Here is a 6,261-nt window from a genome sequence, read left to right as displayed (position 1 = left end):
ATACGCAATTATACAGGGACAACTATTCAAAAAGGGACTCAGCCAGCCCCTGTTGAAGTGTTTGCACCCCGACCAGACGGACTACGTGCTTAGAGAAGTCCATGAGGGGTGTTGTGGACACCACATCAGGGGCAAAGCCCTAGCAAGGAAGCTCATCCGAGCAGGATACTATTGGCCAACAATGATGAAAGACTCAAAGGAATTTGTCAAAAGATGCATAAAGTGTCAACAAAACGCCAACTTCCACAAGGCACCGGCCTCCGAGCTAAATTCTCTGACGACTACTCGGCCTTTCGCACAATGGGGAATCGACCTCCTGGGGCCTTTCCCGGTCGGCCCAGGACAAGTCAAATACCTCATTGTCGCCATCGACTACTACACTAAATGGGTGGAGGCTGAACCACTGGCTACGATATCGTCCTCCAACTGTCGGAAGTTCATGTGGAAGCAGGTGATAACCCGTTTCGGTATCCCGGAAGTCGTTATCTCAGATTGACTCATACTTGTCAAAAATTTTTCGTACTTGTCTACTTCTTCCCTACGTGCGCCGCACACGAGCGCATCTTAAAACGGCAGACCGGGACTGATCACCCCGGGGCCATCTTCGTTACGGCCAAAGCCAACTGCGACGACAACACGACCACGGCAATCCAAGCCATAACTATCATAAAACGGGAAACGGGCGCGAGCCCCCCAAGAGAAATAACAACAAATGCAATAAACGGCAACTCGGCCAAACGACCAAATAAGTATAACTTATAAAGAGTCAAAACAAAGAACGAGCAATAATTTGTTCAGCAAACGCATTACAAAATATCCTAAGTTACAAGACTTCACTTCCTCAGCATGTCAACAATCTTTCCGTCCTGGATAGTCTTGAAAACGCCAATTGACGACGTGTCGAAATCAGGAGCTGCGATCCTCAGCTGAGCCTTCAGGGCATCTTCCGTCATCGAGATGGCATTCTTCCCTTGCTCCTTGGTCACCCTAAGCTTCTTCTTAAGCTCAGCGGCCTCAGCTTTAGCGGCCTTCGCCTCCGAGGCGGCCTGCTCCCGCTCTTTTTCCAAGGCGACAACCCGACCCTGAGCGGCGTTCAGCTGACCCTCCAATGTCATCTCGCACTCAAGAAGCCGGACCACGGTCTCATCGGACGCCTTCAACCTCTCCGCAACAAACGACGACTTCTCCTCAGCAGCGCTAAGCTTTCCCCCCATCTCGGACAGCTGACCCTGGAGGAGTTCAACTTGAGCCTTAAAGTCATTGTTCGCCTTAACAGAGGACTCAAGCTTCCTCCGAAGCGCCTCCATACCGGATAACTCGAATTCAGCCTTCCGAGCTATCACGGCCCCACGAAGCAAGGTGCGATACATCCACCTCGCTTGCCCGGACAGTTCGGTCTCATGAAAATGCTCCTCTGTCCCGGGTATCAGTTGGGAGTCAATGAATTTGGTAGCATCAAAGTTCCTCTCCATTATGGTAAGGGCCCCTTCCGGGCTGGAAGACATCTTTCGCTTCTTGGGAGTATGGATAAGCTCCACGTCACTATCCGGATGGGGGGTGAGAGTCACGTGCCCATCAGCGGACCCTTCCTCACGGGTAGGGGAAGCCTGGCCCCCTGCAGCCTGTTTCCCCGACGCGTCGGTATCCTGGGGAGAAGGCACAGCCTCATTCTCCTTCTCCCCTGAAGGACCCCCCGACTTACCGACGTCCTTCTCTTCGGCATTCTCGTCGTCACTTGCTTCAAAAAAGGTCTTCATCAGATTCTCAAGACCGGTCACGGTGGCAGACATTTCCACTACAACAAACAACAGGCACGTTAGTCGTTAGATCGGAAAAAGAAAAACAACGATAAAGAAACATAGGCAAACAAAGAAGACAACTCACGAATATAGCTCCTGGCGGCCTCCCGTTCACCCATAAGAAGATGTGGGTTCACGGGGTTCTTTTCAAAAATGGCAAAAAGGACGTCGGCTATTTGCTTATCTACAGCCGACAACCTTTTGTACGTCACCTTGATGAAAGGATTCGACCCCGCACCAAAACTCCAGTAAGTCTGGATAAGGCGCTCCCCCTCTAACGACAACCAGAAGGGATGACGACCTTTGACGGGACGAACCTTGAAGTACTTATCTTTAAAGCCATGGTCGGAGTCCTCAAAAAGGCCAAAAATTCTCCTACCCTGGGCAGAACGGAAAGAAAGAAACCCTTTTCTCGCCTTCCCCTGTTTGGAGGGGTTGGTAAGGTTGAAATAAAAGAGGAAAACGTCCACCGACACCGGCAGCTCCAGGTGCTCGCAAACCATTTCAAAACAGCGGATCGAAGCCCAACTGTTCGGATGAAGCTGAGAAGGGGGGACGGATATCCAGTTCAGCAGCGCCATTTGAAAGTCGGAGAACGGTATCCGAACGCCAACTTGTGTGAACATGGACTTGTAAAACCAGATCCAATCGGGGACACGAGGGGAGTGAAAGTTGAGCTCATAAATACGCTCATGGGGGGCAGGGACAATGGCCTCGTAGTTGGCCTCTTCGTCAGTCCCCCCACACAAGTAGCCGGCTTGCCGGAACTCGGTCAACTCCTCCAAGTCCATCTGGTTGGGTGAGCTCCTTATATCGTCGGTCACCCATGCGTACGGGTCGTAGGCCGCGCCAGTTCCTGAAGACCGGGAAACGATGCGAGGCATACCTACATCGGGGTACCACTCCGTTAGACTATGGGGTCGGGAATCCACAGAAACCCAGAAACTACGCCTTTTCAAACTTAGATCATGGCCAAGAACAGTTAAAAACTACACCTATCACGCAAATCACCTAAAACCTACCCAGGAATGGTACCCCTCCCCTAGTTCATCTACCCCACCAATGGAAGGCCATTCAGCAAAAATAAACCAAAACATACAAACAGTAACTACCACAGCAGTAAGGCATAATACAAACATGGGGGGGAGAAAGATCAAGAAATTACCTGAAATGGAGTACGAAACTGGAGTGTAAAAGAGAGGCACAAGTTAGCCCGAATAGAGAATCTTTGGATGTCAGGGAGAATAGAAGATGAAAATAGCAAAGTGAGAGGAAGAGAAATGAAAAACTGTTTAAAAACCACCATGGTAAGCGCGAAGAAGGCAAGGGCAAAATGGTCTTTGCGCGCAGGGTTTTTTCAAATCATTACGAGCATTTAATGCTCAGCGCAAAAAACGAAGCGACGAACGAACGCCTCAGCAGACCAAGAGACACGCGCACCAGAGACGCGTCTCTCCCACAGTCAGCCGACTCGACGACAACGCACGAGTAAGGAAATCACGCGTCACCGATCGTCCTCGCGACCATTACTGGCGCGTCGGGGGCACTGTTACGGCCCAACCCAGGACTCCTGCGGGTCAACCCGACCCGAGCTCCACCCGGCCCGGCTACGCGCCCTTCAACCGACCCGGACATGCGTCCCATACAGCTCACACACAGCTATGGAACAGCGTCCCTGAAAATATGGGCCTGACCTCCAGAGGGGCCCAGGGCTGACATGTATATAAGGGGAAGAATGGCTCTTCCCCCGAGGTACGTCACATCCCTACACTACCCTCATTTCGCCTGCACATATTCTGACAAGGGCGTCGGAGTGTCTTTGCAGGTGGCACCCCCCTCTCTCTCACACGACGTGCTCGGGAGAGCGTCGGAGTGTCTTTGCAGGTGGCACCCCCCTCTCTCTCACACGACGTGCTCGGGACCTCCCCAGTCCGGATTGGAAGACCGTGACCAGACGAGCCCTTTCCTTCACCCCGGGTCCTGACCCGAACCGTCCGATAACCGACCTACCGAACAGTGACCAAGGAAGGATCAAAGGTAATTGCATGTTGGGTTTTACATTTAGTTTCCTCTTCTCTCTCTCTGGCCGAACCGATTTGCATGAAGAAGAAGAAGATTAGCTTGGTTTGTTTGGTTTCAACCGTGGAGGCTTCTCCCTATAAGTAAGGGTGAACAGCCAAGGCTTGAAGCAAGGAGTGAGAGTGCAAGGCACAGAGTTCTCATAGCTACCTAAGCTAACAGAAGTTCTTCTCCTTTAATGTTCTTCATTTTGTATTTTTCTGTTTAATTTTGTCTGTCTTGAGTCTCATGGAAAAAAGGCAAACAGTGAGGTTTGTATGAAAAAGTCATAGAGCGAAAAAAGGCAGAGAGTACAAAATTAAAAGAAAAAAAAGCCATAGATGTCCTTAGAGGTCCTTTGTACATCTGTGTTGTGTTTCATGATTTTGTGGGAATCCCCTTGCAAGTTGGGTTAGCACTTAGCAGTTGAAAGCTTGGCAGTGACCAAGTCAAGTTCAGGATTGGGATTTAGATTCTGGACTTGTCCCAGATAGGAAGGGTAGTTCCTAGGGAGAATTGTTGTATGTAATCAAGAATAATTATAGTGAAATTCCATCATTATTGTGATAGAGACTGGATGTAGGCTGCATTGCACTTAGCAGCTGAACCAGGATATATCTTGGTATAATTCTTCCTCTCCTCTACTCCATTTCTGTTTCTGCTGCTCAAAGAGATAAAACTGAAAAATATCTCGTGCTGATCGACGAGACAAAAAAAAAGTCTCGTGGTTGGGTACGAGACAAAAGAAAAATCTCGTGGCTGGTTACGAGACAAAATGACAAAAAGTCTCCAAAAGTTGTTTCAAAGACCAGCAAATGTTATTAAGTGAAAAAGGGGTTAAGATTCAATTCCCCTTCTCTTAGTCACTGAAAATCATCAAAATTATTTATCCAAATTAAGCCTTAATCTCTAACTAGAACTTAACTAATTATAATTAATTTGTGCTAATTTGTTACTAATTACAGTTAAACAAGTCACGTACAGACGTACTGATGTATATATAATTATACGCAGCATAACTCCTATCATCATTTTTAGTTTTCTTCTTTTTTAAGTTGTGTTTTTTTGTTTGGCCTTTATCGTCTTTAGTTATGAGTTTTAAAAAAAAAAGTTTAAGGAGTAATATTTAACTAGTAAAAGAAAAATAAATTGTCCTACATTATTAGATATAATTTTATATTATTAAAAATATTAATAATAACTAATTAATCACTACAAATCACAAAACCTGTTAATCCCTTACACTCATTTTTTGCTATGCAGATTTAACCTTGATCACTAATGCTAAGTTTGTTTTTGAAGTATAGAAAGCTATATGAAAGTATAATTTTTGTGAGAATATAATCTCTTTGAAGTATAGAAAGCTCTAATGCTAAGTTTGCTTTCTTCAATACTTCAATTCATTATGTACTTCTGCTGTTTTAACATTAGACCTCCATCAACATTAGTGTAAATCTCCCATATTCTTCATGGCAAACTTAGCATTCGGTTTCTCTCTGACTTTTCTTGACACACTTTTTAAATTTTTATAAGTGTATATTAATTTTTGTCAGATATTACAGATTTTATAAGAGTATATCAATTTTTTTCCATACCTATCTATCTATAACCCAAATTCTATATCTTTGGTTTATTGAAAATAGCATTTAACATATATATAGTTTTAGTAATAAATATTTCTTAAAAGCAAAAATAAAATTACATGTATTTATTTATATTGATAATATAACTGAATTGAAAAACAAAACACACTCTCGATTTACAATAGAGTGAAAGGCACTCTACATATGACTAGAATAAATTAAAAAAAAAAAATCCATTTAAGAATTTTGTTTGACAAAAAATGTTATGGAAGTTAAAAATGTTAGTTTTAAGTTCTAAATAGTTTCAGAAGAAATTAAATGAGAGTATAAGCAAAATTTCAAAGTATAAGAAAATCAAATTGTTAGTAAAATTTTATTTTTATTGATATTAAATTTTATAATTATATTTGTGTAATATATTTACACATAAATTTATAATAACTTATTTCATAACTTATTTTAATATACATGTAATATTTTTTAATTTTCATATTGTCATATGTTCAAGAAGTAACCACCTAGAGAAAATATAAGAGGTACAAAAACTAAAATATTGTAATTTTCACATTATTTATTTATTTTTACAATATTCTCATTCACCCAAATAAATGTGGATTAGTACTTGGGGTTTGATTTCTATTCTTTCAGCCATCATCATTCAATTCTTTGTACTGCATCTGTAACAAATTTTATTGTGTAACTGTTTTATGAGTGGCTAGTGATTTTTAAAGATGAATTCATAGCAGAAAAGTTTAGAACAGTAATTTATAAAAATAAAAGTGAAAAAATTTTATCTGTTTACAATATATAAGAATAAATAA

This window comes from Arachis ipaensis, chromosome B06 (assembly GCF_000816755.2).
Source record: "Arachis ipaensis cultivar K30076 chromosome B06, Araip1.1, whole genome shotgun sequence".
Taxonomy (NCBI): domain Eukaryota; kingdom Viridiplantae; phylum Streptophyta; class Magnoliopsida; order Fabales; family Fabaceae; genus Arachis; species Arachis ipaensis.
Note: the sequence above shows the minus strand (reverse complement) of the source record.